Below are 12,839 nucleotides of genomic sequence, written 5' to 3'. Positions count from 1 at the left end.
ACTTTTGACCTTTGACACATACAGTAACTTGTCAAGCACAATCAATCAGACATGTTCATTAAGATAACTCCATATTGTTCATTTGATATGTTTGTTTATATAATATTTGAATGGGATCATCAATCAATAATTATCTTATCCATATATTGTCCTACAAAATGATGCAACATATAATTCATAATTTACATTGAGCATCACGGCGGGTAAGTCACATTATAATGGCTTTATCGTTCACAGCTAAAGTGACACATAAAACTGACGGGAGGGAATACCAGTTGCCAACCAAAACAAAAAAAAACAATAATCAAGTAACAAATTCTTCATAAGTGCATAAATGAAAGTGATACAGTGGTTGTGTCCATGATTGCATCTAGACCATATCACCATGGGTGAACTACCTCTGTACACCACAGCTTTCCCTTGCACAGCATGCATTAGTTTACCATTCAGTGAGCATGCCATCTATTGAGCTTGTCAACAATTTCGACTATAGTAGGTCTCTTCTTCTGATCGATATCCACACATTTTAGCCCAGTTTCAATGCATGTTTTTACTTGCTGGAGGCTATCTGCATCTAGTGATGAGTACTTGGATGCTATGTGCTCATCTGTCAATGCTTGACGAACCTACAGGATTAAAATTGTTAGGATGAGCAATAGTACACAAACTAAATTAAAATAAGCATCAAGATATATATTTAAGTCTTCAAATGCACTTGTAATATATGTAGCCTTGCCTGATCTACAAAGCTCCTTGCAGACATGTCTTTGTCATTCGAAGAGTTCTTCTGTCCAGTTGTGATCTCAATGATTAGTACGCCTAAGCTGTATATGTCAGACCGGGTTGAGATTTCTCCTCTGTAAAGATATTCTGGAGCCATATACCCTCTGGACAACATGAACATCAATGTTGTTACAAAGATCATGGGAGACACAAACGCAATTTAATTTGCAATAAGGAAACGACACAATGGTATGCCGGAATTGTTACTGGACTTACTTTGTTCCCACAACATTTATTGTGTTTATTCAGGTTTGTTCTTCATCAATGATTCTTGAGAGGCCAAAATCTGCAATTTTTGGCACCATGTTATCCTCCAATAATATGTTGGCAGGCTGAAGGTTCAGATGAACAATAGGCCTATCGCTTCCCTTGTGTAGGTATAGTAAACCCTAGCAGATGCCCTTAATTATCTTGAAGCATGTCGCCCAATTAGGCCTATAGAAGATTCATCTGAAGCATTAAACATGAAAACATGGGTCATGTAATATCCAAAAGAATGCATTTCTTCATAACTGATGACAGAACAATTGTGTTGAATGCTTCATTCGCATACAAAAAATGCACTTGTCAAGGTTTCCGTTCGCGGCATATTCGTAGCAGAGGAAGCGCTCAGACACCTCCACACGAATGTGTGTTCCATTGTGGTCGATCAGTTTCCTCTCCACTTGATAGCAGCAGCCATATAACCTCACTATATTCTCTAGCTGTCACTTTCACTGTGTCTGCGCCGAGTTGAGAAAGGGAGATTGCTTTGGTTATTTCACTTGAATATTGTATCATCCTTTTCGGTAACTACAGTACAGGGTAATTTGCGCCTTTTTCATTTTCTGAACTAAGGTGGACTCATTACCTATTGTTTCGGTAAACAGTGATGTGCATTGGCATGTCGCATTTCTTCTCATTTCTCAACCTTCCGATCCAAATTTGCCTCCGATCAATTGCTGGTACATCACAAATGCAACAACCATAACTAGCTAGTACTGGTAATACCACAGAGCAGAAATAATGTTTGCAGGCTGTCCCGCTAAAATCTATTTGGCCTAGCCTCTGCCAGAGATGCTATCACTATAACATCTCCATGGCTCAGATATCTCCAAAGAGGCGAATCAGCTTAAAGTATGGACCATTTTTGAATTCACACTGTGAAAGGATCAAGATGCCCAAGAGAGGGTGAATTGGGCTAATTCTAAATTTTCTTGCAATAATTAAATCCTATGGTTAGCCCAATTAACCTCTTATGCCTCGAAAAGTGTTTCTATTAATCTAACGCATAAAAGAACTTGCAACCTATGTTCCAAACTTACTCTAGAATAACAATTCTATGAATGTAAAGACAAGTATTGAATTGCTCAAAGTAAATATATAGAGAGAGAAACGCGGCGATATTTTGCCGAGGTATCGGAGAGTCGCCACTCCCCACTAGTCCTCGTTGGAGCACCCGCGCAAGGGTGTAGCTCTCCCTTATCCGCGCAAGGATCAAGTGCTCTCTACGGGTTGATTCTTCGACACTCCGTCGCGGTGAATCACCCACAACCGCTCATAACTTGAGTTGGGTCATCCACAAGCTCCGCCGGATGATCACCAAGCTCCCAATCACCACCAAGTCGTCTAGGTGATGGCGATCACCAAGAGTAACAAGCACGAACTCTCACTTGACCACGACAAGCCTAATGAGAACGGTGGATGCACACTTTGCTACTCTTGCTTCACTAATGAGGCTTCTCTTTTGGATTCTCAAATCTCAATCACCTCACTAGGATCTTGCTCTTCTTAGCAAACACAAACGTGTTTCTCAGCTGTTGGAATGAGCAAAAGTACCCCCACACACGAGTGGAGGTGGTATTTATAACACCGGCTGAAAAACGTACCGTTATGTGCCTCTGCGGGGTGATCGGACGCTCCGGTCATGTTGACTGGACGCTCCGGTCAGTTTAAACCGCACACCAGTGTTAAGTGTTGACCGGACACTGGGCAGGGTCCGGTCGGCACTGACCGGACGCGTCCGGTGGCATTTTTTCCTTCACTGGAACTTTACTGTACTTGACCGAATGCTGAACCCCCAGGGTCCGGTCAGTTCTGACCGGACACGTCCGGTCACAAATATTCTTCTCTGGAACCTTACTGGAGTCGATCGAACGCTGGCCCTCAGCGTCCGGTCACTTGACCTCTCAGCGTCCGGTCACACCAGACGTTTTCTCCTTAGTCAAATGAACTGACCGGACCCTGCGGCCAACGTCCGGTCGCACCGGAGCCAGCGTCCGGTCAGTATTTGACCATCCATTCACTTCCAACTCTCGATCATATGTGAATGAAGTTTGCTCCATTGGATCTAAGGGCTATTTTGGAGCTACCTAGCGCTAGACTTAGCAAGTGTGCATCACACCTAACTCACTAAACTCACCTAGGTCAAGCTACCCATCCATACCCCCCTTAATAGTACAGCCAAAGGAAAAACAAAGTCCTAAACTACTCTAAGTGTCTCTCCAACTCTAATCGACACTTAGAACTAGTCATCCTTAACCTTATCGTCCATCCTTTGAAAACCAAAATGATTTCCATCGTATGGGCATGACATCCATGATTGCCCAATCGATCTCCATTATCATGACCTAACTTAATTGCCTCTGCAAAATACACGTTAGTCATAGTAATCTTGTATTGTCATTAATCACCGAAACCCAACTAGGGGCCTAGATGCTTTCAATCTCCCCCTTTTCGGTGATTGATGACAATACCACCTCGAGTATGTGAAAGAGTGAGGTTTTTGATATGCTTGGTTCATATAAGCTTTTGTCAATAAGAACAAAAGAGTTAGGCAAGCTTATATGACCCAAGCCATCATAATGTACTCAAAAGATATGAAATAAGCATGAGTACAAATAGTAAAGCACATTTGCATCGGAGTAAAATGCGGAAGCAAAAGCAAATGAGTATAATACAAGTGATATGACATATAAAGAATTCAAAGTAGAGAGCACACATGTCACAATCACATAGATATCACTAACACATAGGTATAAAAGTATGCATGAAAGTAAACACACGAATGCATACTAGTAATAGTGTATCACACACAAAAACTCCAAATGTAATAATATAAGCTAATAGATAACTAAGCTCCCCCTAAATAAGTCGCTCCCCTGAGTCTACATACTCAAACCCTCTCCCCCTTTGGCATCAAACACCAAAACCTAAGGGTCGGTCGGCTGGGCTGCAGCGGACGAGTCGGGCGCTGAAGTACGAGGAGCAAGCGTAAACTGGGCGCCATCATCATCTGACCCTGAGCTCTGTGCTGTCTGACCCTGATGCTGAAGTGGTCTGGGTCTGAGCTGGGACAGGAGCTGCCTCTGATGCTGCAGGTATAACTATAGTAGGATCTGATGATGCAATCGAAGAAGGGAGCCTCTCTATAGTCACAGCGACAGGAGCTGCTGTAGATGGACTAGGAGCATGCAGATATGGCGGCGTAGGTTGCCCGGTAGACTCACTGAAGGTCTCTCCAAGACTCCTGGATACTGAGGTGTCTGGCGCTAGGAGCGAGGAAGTCTCTGCTAGTGTGAAGCCCATCTGAAAAGGTGTGAACTGCGGGGCTATCAATGGCGAAGCAAAATACTAGGACACCTGCTCTGTAGGAGAGGAAAACTGCGCTGGTGGCTGTCCCTGACTCTGAAGCCCACTGGGTTGTATCGCTGGAGTCGTCAAATGGTACCATGCTGACCAAGCTGGGGCGAAGGCTATGGTGGTGGAGCCCCAATGACTGTCACTACATGTTGCATGAATCTGAGAAGCTGCTGCTGCATGAGTAACTGCTGCTGATGCATGGCCTGCTGCTGCTGGATGGCCTGCTGCTGCCTCTGAAACTCGTCCTGACGAGTCTGGAACTGTGCGAACGTAGCGACAGTCTCCTAAGCCTGTCTGGTCTGGTCCTGTCTCATCCGCTCTAGTATAGCGAGCAAAGCGGGATCCGTCTACGGGGTAGGTGGAGCTGAGCTAGAACTATCGGCCTCTGCATCATGTCTGCATGGAGGCATCTGAGGAATAGGCTGGTAGTCGTCATCTGAGCTGTCACTAGGCTCGCTCCCCTCCTGCTGAGCCTCAAGCTGCTCCTCCTCAGTAGCTGCTATGCCTCTAATAATCTTATCCTACTGAGCTGCAGACTCTGGTATATCTGGACGATGGCGAGACTGACTGGGTGCCTGTGGCATGCTATGCCTGATCTTCTGTGCCATGTTATAAGCAGGAAACTCTATGGTGGCACCACTATACTCAGCAAGCATCTTAGGAGGCCTAACTGTCACTACTCTATGGATAAGGAATGTGATCCAGTGAGCATAGGGTAGCTGCCTGCGACCCTTGAAGCCCTCAGCTATCGTGTCCTCCATCTCAGATAGAAGAAGATCCCAAATATCGAACACTGTCTGCTGCATCAGGGCATTCAGGAGCCATAGCTGGATGCGAGTCAAGCCCTCTCTATATCCCATCTTGGGAAGCAATGTCCTCCTCATAATGGCCTCTAGTACTCGAGCAGTCGGAGTAAGATCACTAGGGTTCCTGCGCGAGCCCTCGCCAAAAGGCTCCTTGAAGCAATGGCGCACAAGATCTGTAGGGGGCACCATGCCACCATGAGGACACCTGGGAGGCTATGTATGTCCATAACATACCTCATGTAACCTGACGAGCTGCTCCTATAGCCTCAGTATCTTCCTGACCCTCTGACTCGTTAGTCGGTAATCTCTATCTCTGAATGCAAAGTGAATAAAGTTATGGTGTGGGTCAATAAAGAGAGAAACAATAACTAACGAACCCAAGATGGAACATATAATCATGTCCGTCCAATCAAATCTGTCAGCCCCGATAGATATGCAAGGTAGGGGTGAATGTGCTCTCCAGCTGCTGCAACTATAGAGTCAATATGGCACACCCTCTGAGATCTGAAGACTGCCCCACTGTTGAGACGGGCATTGTAGAAGTCCTCCTGCAGTGGCGTGTAGAAACCCTCAGAAGCTCTGTCATCTCTCCTCGGCGGGAACCATACCTCAAAATCCACAAACCTCAGCTGCTGCACCTGCTTGGCCGTGGCGGCCCTCAAGTCAAGATGGGTCACTAGAGGAGGACCCTGTGGTCTAGGCGGTGGACGAGATTCCCTCCGCTGTGTCGGTGGTCTCGGTGAGACTGGAACACAGGTACGACCAGAGTGGCGTAGCTATGGTTGTGGTGCCTACTCTGTCTCCTCGGCCTCCTCAGCCTGCACACCCTCCTGAGTTTGCTCTGCTGACTAGGGCTGCTGCTGCTGTGACTCCCCATATGGCTGACTCTCATCAATAGCATGACACCGTCCTGCAACCATGATAGTCCCAGGTGGACCACCATGAAGGCGCTCAACTCGCTCGATTCTAGCCCTTGCTTCTGGTGAAAGTGGCTGATCTGCAATCACAACTCCACTGCGAGCACCTCCTCTCGGCACGATCTGCGGCCTCTGCTACTGCTGCTGCTCTGGCTATCTCAGCATCTGGGTACTTCCTCTTTCTAGTCGCCAGCTTCTTGGCTTTTGCATCTGCAGGCAGGCGAGGCGAGGGCCTCTGATCATCATCTCCTGGACCACCTCCGACATTCTTTATACGAGGCATCAGATCTGACAAGAGAAACTGTCGCTGACAAGATCAACTATCCACTGACACTTTCGAGGCTTGGCCTCGATCCGTACTCGCGAGCTTGGCCCTGAGTTAACTGACAACCGCAACTAACACCTCAACGGCACCGACTTGCTGCACAATGGAATAGATAGATATACAAATAAATACAATATATCTAATAGATACGAAACCCTAGGAAGCAGGCAATTTAGATACGAAATTGAAACGACTGGCTTGCTACCTGACGAACCGGCGATCCGATGAAAAGAGAAGTGACATGTGGGGAACCACCGAATCGGCTAGGGATAGCGGTGAGCAGTGAATCGAAGGCCCTGAATGCAATTGAAAACAGTGCTTTGAAACCGATCTAGGTCATGGGCAAAGCAAAGTGGGTGCTAGGGCATGACCTTACCGGCGCAGAGCGTGGGGTGAGGACGCTGCAGTGAATCTTGGCGGTGTGGGAGCACGGCTGGTGCACAGGAGAGGACGGCGTGGTGGCACGAGCTTGCTCGGCGGCGCTGGTGTGAGGCTTGCAGTGGCACACGGGCACACGAAGGCTCACAGTGCAGCAGGGAGACGCGCGGGAGAGGCGGCGGCTAGGCTAGGCAGCACGGTGGCGTGGACAGAGGCGAGCGTGGGCTAGAGTTGCGGTGGTGAATCCAGCGGGCGTGATTCGGTAGCTCGGGACGATGGGGGCGCTGTGGCGATGTCGGCAGATAGGTTAGGTCAAAATCTCGGCGCTAGGATTAAATAAGGTGGCCCCCAAGTTAGATAAGGAAACGGGGAAAAGAAATATGATGCCGCACGTTTTCTATTGACCAGATGCTCCGTGGTAGCGACTGGACGCTACCACCCAGTGTCCAGTCGATTCCAAAGAGGTCCAATTCCTCTGGAAACACGACCGGACGCGTCCAGTGGACACCGATCGGACACATCTAGGGTCCGGTCACCTAGCCTTGAAGTCTTCATGATCGACCGGACGCTGAAGCTCCTTCTGACCAGACGCTGGGAAAACACTGTTTCAGCGTCCGGTCACTCCTGCTCGGTAGCTGTTCACCTCTTGTGAACTGACCGGACGCTGGACATCAGAGTCCGGTGCAGCATTCGGTCACTCCTTTCCAGCAAATCTTCAAAGTTGATCGAGCTACCTGTTCCCAATCAAGTCCCAACTCAAATAAGATCCAAATAAACACCAATTGGAACTGATGTGAGTGACCTCTCTCAAACCCTCAAGTTTTTCAAAATATTTTGCCTTAGGCTATAAATCTTTTTAAGAAAACAGGCAATAAGAGGGCAATTTTAAGACAAATGACAAAACAACATTCATGCATATGCAATACAATACTTGAAAGTAAATCTAGTTGCTTGTCAAGTTTGATCCAAGGTTAAGCTTCTTCACATGCTTTTCGGCGGTTATCTTAACCATGTTAGACAAGCCCTATATGCAATGCCATAAAATAAACATGTTGTATATTACAATGCAATGCAAGGGACAACACAAGCTCATCTTTTAGTGATGTTACTAAAATCAAGTACATTGAGCTCATTCCGCAATCTACAAAATATAGCCTCATCTAGTGGTTTAGTGAAGATATCCGCTAATTGATCTTCGGTCCTTACACCTTCTAGTGATATATCATTTTTAGCAACATGATGTCTAAGAAAGTGATGGCAGATATCTATGTGCTTGGTGCGAGAGTGTTGAACCGGATTATTTATAAGTTTTACCGCACTTTCATTGTCGCACAAAAGAGATACTTTTTCTAGAACTACACCATAGTCTAGCAAAGTTTGTTTCATGTATAATATTTGTGCACAACAAGCACCTGCGGCAATGTATTCCACTTCGGCGGTGGACAAAGCCACACTTTTTTGTTTCTTGGAGGACCAAGACACAAGTGATCTACCAAGCAAATGGCACCCTCCGGATGTGCTCTTTCTATCAACTTTGCAACCGGCATAATCCGAATCGGAATAGCCCACTAATTCAAATATAGCTCCTTTGGGATACCAAAGGCCAAAGCTTGGTGTGTGCTTAAGATACCTAAGGATTCTTTTTACGACAATTAAATGTGTTTCCTTAGGATTAGCTTGAAATCTAGCACACATACACACACTAAACATGATGTCGGGCCTAGATGCGGTTAAATATAACAAGCTACCAATCATAGAGCGGTAGAGAGTTTGATCAACCGGGTTACCTCCCTCATCTAGGTTGAGATGTCCATTAGTAGGCATTGGTGTCTTGATTGGCTTACATTCATCCATCTTGAATCTCTTGAGAAGATCTTTTGTATATTTCTCTTGAGAGATGAAGATCCCTTCTCTCATTTGCTTGACTTGAAAATCAAGAAAGAATGTAAGCTCACCAATCATTGACATCTCGAACTCCTTCGACATCAATTCACCAAATTCTTTGCAAGAGTCTTCATTTGATGATCCAAAGATAATATCATCAACATACACTTGACAAATGAAGATATGCCCATCAAGCTTCTTGGTGAATAGTGTGGTGTCGACCTTCCCAATGGTGAAGCCCTTCTCAATGAAGAAGTCCCGAAGGCGCTCATACCATGCTCTTGGGGCTTGCTTAAGCCCATATAGTGCCTTGGACAACCTAATAAACATGATTAGGATATCTAGGGTCTTCAAACCCGGGAGGTTGATCAACATAGACTAGTTCATTAATAAAGCCATTTAAAAATGCACTTTTCACATCCATTTGATAAAGTTTCATTTCATGATGTGATGCATATGCAAGGAGGATACGGATGGCTTCTAGTCTTGCAACCAGTAGCAAAGGTCTCTCCAAAATCCAAACCTTCAACTTGAGAGAACCCCTTTGCAACTAGTCTTGCCTTGTTCCTTACAACAACACATTGATCATCTTGCTTGTTGCGGAACACCCACTTTGTTCCAATGACTCTTGCACCTTTTGGTCGCTCTTCAAGAGTCCACACTTCATTGCGTGTGAAGTTGTTCAACTCTTCATGCATAGCATTTATTCCAATCTGGATCTTCAAGAGCTTCCTCTACCTTAGTAGGCTCATAGCAAGAGACAAAAGAGTGATGAGCAATAAATGAAGTAAGTTTTTGTGAGCGAGTCATTACACCCTTTGATGGACTCCCTATGATGAGATCTTGTGGATGATCTTGTAGTAGAGGAGTATTTCTTCTATGGACCACTTGAGGGGGGGGGGGGTTTGGAGCATCAACATCTTGTGCTTGTACCACCATTTGCTCATGGGAGACATGAGTATCTTCATTTTCTACTCTCCCATCTTTTTCACCATCTTGTGGCACACTTGATGAAGAAGGTTGATCAATCACTTGTACATCATCTCATCATCTTAGGCTTGATGTCTCCAACCAGGAATGTTCTTCATAGCCTCCCTCAATGGTTCATCACCTACATCATCAAGATTCTCATGTGCTCCTTGGGAGCCGTTAGATTCATCAAATTCCACATCATATGTTTCTTCAACCAAGCCGGTGGCATAATTAAATACTCTATATGCTTTGGACTTTGATGAGTAACCAACAAGGAAACCAATATCACAACAGCCTTTGAAACTTCCCTAGGTGTTGCTGCTTCTTGTAGATGTAGCATTTGCAACCAAACACCCTAAAGAAGGAGACGTCCGGCTTCTTCCCATTGAGCAACTCATAAGGTGTCTTGCCAAGGAACTTTTGAAGGAATCGGCGGTTTGATGCATAGCATGCGGTGTTGATAGCTTCCGCCCATAGAGCTTCGGGGGTGTTGTACTCATCTAGCATTGTTCTTGCAAGAGTGATCAATGTCCGGTTCTTCCTCTCAACTACACCATTTTGTTGAGGAGTATATGTTGCGGAGACCTCATGTTTGATTCCAACTTCATCACAATAGGCTTCTATGTTTGTGTTGTCAAATTCTTTCCCATTGTCACTTCTTATCTTCTTAAGCTTCACTTCAAATTCATTTTGAGCTCTCTTGGCAAACTTCTTGAAGCAAGATGCAACTTCGGATTTGTCATGAAGGAAGAATACCCATGTATACCTTGAATAGTCATCAACAATCACAAGACAATAAAGATTTCCTCCCAAACTCTTGTATGTTGTTGGTCCAAATAAATCCATGTGTAGGAGTTCTAGCACTCTTGTGGTTGACATAAAAGCTTTTGTTGGATGGGTATTTGCAACTTGCTTGCCGGCTTGACATGCACTACAAAGCTTGTCCTTTTCAAACTTCACATCCTTCAACCCTCTCACCAAATCATTCTTCATAAGCTTCTTGAGTGAGCTCATCCCAACATGAGCAAGTCTTCTATGCCATAACCACCCAATTGTTGTTTTGGTGAATATGCAAGTCTTCAAGTTTGCATCTTCGGAGGTGAAGTCCACTAGATATAAGTTGTTGTATCTAAATCCTTTGAATATCACTTGATTATCATCCACCTTGGATACAACAACCTCCTTCTCAGTGAACAAGCATTGGAAGCCAAGATCACACAATTGTCCAATGGATAACAAGTTGAAGCTTAATGAAGCAACATATAGCACATTGGAGATGGAATGATCATTTGATATTGCCACTTTGCCCAATCCTTTAACCTTGCCCTTTGAGTTATCTCCAAATGTAATTCTCTCTTGTCCATCTACTTCTTCATCAAGTGAGGTGAACATACGAGGATCACCGGTCATATGTTGTGTGCAACCACTATCAATAACCCAATGACTTCCACCGGTCTTGTAGTTCACCTACACACAAGAGATTCAAGCTTTAGGAACCCAAACTTGTTGAGGGCCCTTCACCTTCTCAACAAGTGACTTTGCTACCCAAATTTTCTTAGGCCTATTCTTGTTAGGAGGTCCTAAGAACATCACTTTCATCTTTCCACTAGAATTCTTTCTAAGCATGTAGTGAGCATTGAAGGCAAAAGGTCTAGCATGCTTGGGCAAGGGTTGTGGTGGAGGAGTTTGGCACTCATGAGCAAAGTGACCTTCTTGTCCACACTCAAAGCATCTCTTTGGCTTTGGCTTGTTGTGTTGTTGAGCTTGAGCCTTCTTCTCTTGGTTGGCCAAGTATCCAATGCCACTTCTATCCATCTTCATGACTGGTGTTCATAAGTAGCTCACTTTGTAGATGCTTGCCTCTAGTGAACTTGCTCAATCCAATCTTAAGATGCTCTTTCTCCAATTTGAGCTTCTTGTTTTCTTCCTTGAGAGCATCATTGTTCTTCTCTTCCTTGAGCTTCTTGTTCTCTTCTTTGAGCTTCTCATTCTCAAGGATCAACTCTTCATCATGATCAAGGGTTTCTAGCACAATGGTGTTGTGGCTTTTGATCTCTTCAAGATCTTTCTTGAGCTTCTCATTGTCATTCTTGAGCTTGACAAACTCATCATAGTCATCGGCCTCAACCACTTGCTTGCCCTTGCTACTAGAACTTTGCTCAATGCTCTCAAAGATCAAGTCATCACATGATGTAGCTATATCAATCTTAACAACATCATTAGTAGCATCATGTGTCTCATTGGATAAATATTCTTGAGCAATAAGAAGATTATCATGATTGATCTTTATAGTTGTGTAATCTTCTTTTATTTTGTTGTGGCTAGTGATGAGCTCATTGTGTATCTTCTCAAGTTTATCATGTTTATCTTTAAGCCCTTTCTTAGAAGATTTTAGCTCCTTGAGTTTTGATGACATGGCATCATTTGCTTCTTTAAGCTCAACATTAGCCTTTTCTACTACATCACATTTGGCAAAGAGAGAATCATTTTTAGCATCTAGCTTTTCATTTTTAGCTCTAGCCTTTATGATGATCTTAGTGTATTGTTTTAGCAATTTAGCAAGTTCATCATAAGTAGGTGATTCATATTCATCATCACTATCACTATCATCATCACTAGCATGCTCATCATCGCTACTATCATCATTGTTTGATACCTTGCGTTCACCCTTGGCCATAAGGCATAGGTGTGTAGAGAATGATGGCGGTGATGACGATGAAGATGATGAAGAATCAATAACAATGGCGGCCACCTTCTCATTGTCACTATCATCATAGGATGATCCACTAGATGAATCAATGTCCGTGAGCCAATCACCTGACAATGTAGGCCTTTCCACTCTTCTTCTTCTTCTTGTGGAAGTCCTTCTTCTTGCCATCTCTCTTCTTGTATGGCTTGTTCTTCTTCTTTTCATCTTCATCTTCATTGCTTGAGTTATCTTTCTTGCCCTTGAACTTGTTTTTCTTGGGCTTGGTGCATTGATGTGCTAGATGACCAAGCTCTCCACAATTGAAGCAATCCATTTCGGAGATTGGCTTCCTTCTAGAGTTGGTGAAGAACTTCTTCTTGCCATCGAACTTGATGCCACTCTTGTTAAGCTTCTTAAGCATCTTGGTAGTCTTTCTCACCATGAGAGCAAGACTTACATCATCA

At 44.5% G+C, this 12,839-nt stretch overlaps 1 pseudogene; it reads right to left on the bottom strand.

The window, feature by feature from the left end:
* Positions 1-176: 176 nt before the first annotated feature.
* LOC136488733 (cysteine-rich receptor-like protein kinase 8) lies at positions 177-4,495 on the bottom strand (annotated as a pseudogene).
* Positions 4,496-12,839: the final 8,344 nt, after the last annotated feature.

The sequence above is a fragment of the Miscanthus floridulus genome, chromosome 10 (genome assembly GCF_019320115.1).
Source record: "Miscanthus floridulus cultivar M001 chromosome 10, ASM1932011v1, whole genome shotgun sequence".
Lineage (NCBI taxonomy): Eukaryota > Viridiplantae > Streptophyta > Magnoliopsida > Poales > Poaceae > Miscanthus > Miscanthus floridulus.
This window is presented reverse-complemented; position numbering and strand designations above follow the sequence as displayed.